Below are 223 nucleotides of genomic sequence, written 5' to 3' on the forward strand. Positions count from 1 at the left end.
GGGTTTTTTTTTTGAAAAAAGGGGAAATAAAAAGATAAAAACTCGTAGTCTCATCAATCTTACTTCCCGCTTCCATACGGGGATGAATTTTTTATCAAACGAGAAAAAAAAACTTAAATTTTAAGTCTTTCCTTTTCACTGTGACTTAAAAAAATTTTCTGACACCACCTAAAACTATGCATTTTCCCCTTCTACTCCGCCTCAATTTCGTTTTACACAATAC

At 32.3% G+C, this 223-nt stretch overlaps 1 pseudogene; it reads right to left on the minus strand.

The window, feature by feature from the left end:
* The window catches only part of LOC119586509, a 51,112-nt pseudogene that overhangs the window by 40,120 nt on the left and 10,769 nt on the right, over positions 1-223 (minus strand).

The sequence above is a fragment of the Penaeus monodon genome, chromosome 21 (genome assembly GCF_015228065.2).
Source record: "Penaeus monodon isolate SGIC_2016 chromosome 21, NSTDA_Pmon_1, whole genome shotgun sequence".
Lineage (NCBI taxonomy): Eukaryota > Metazoa > Arthropoda > Malacostraca > Decapoda > Penaeidae > Penaeus > Penaeus monodon.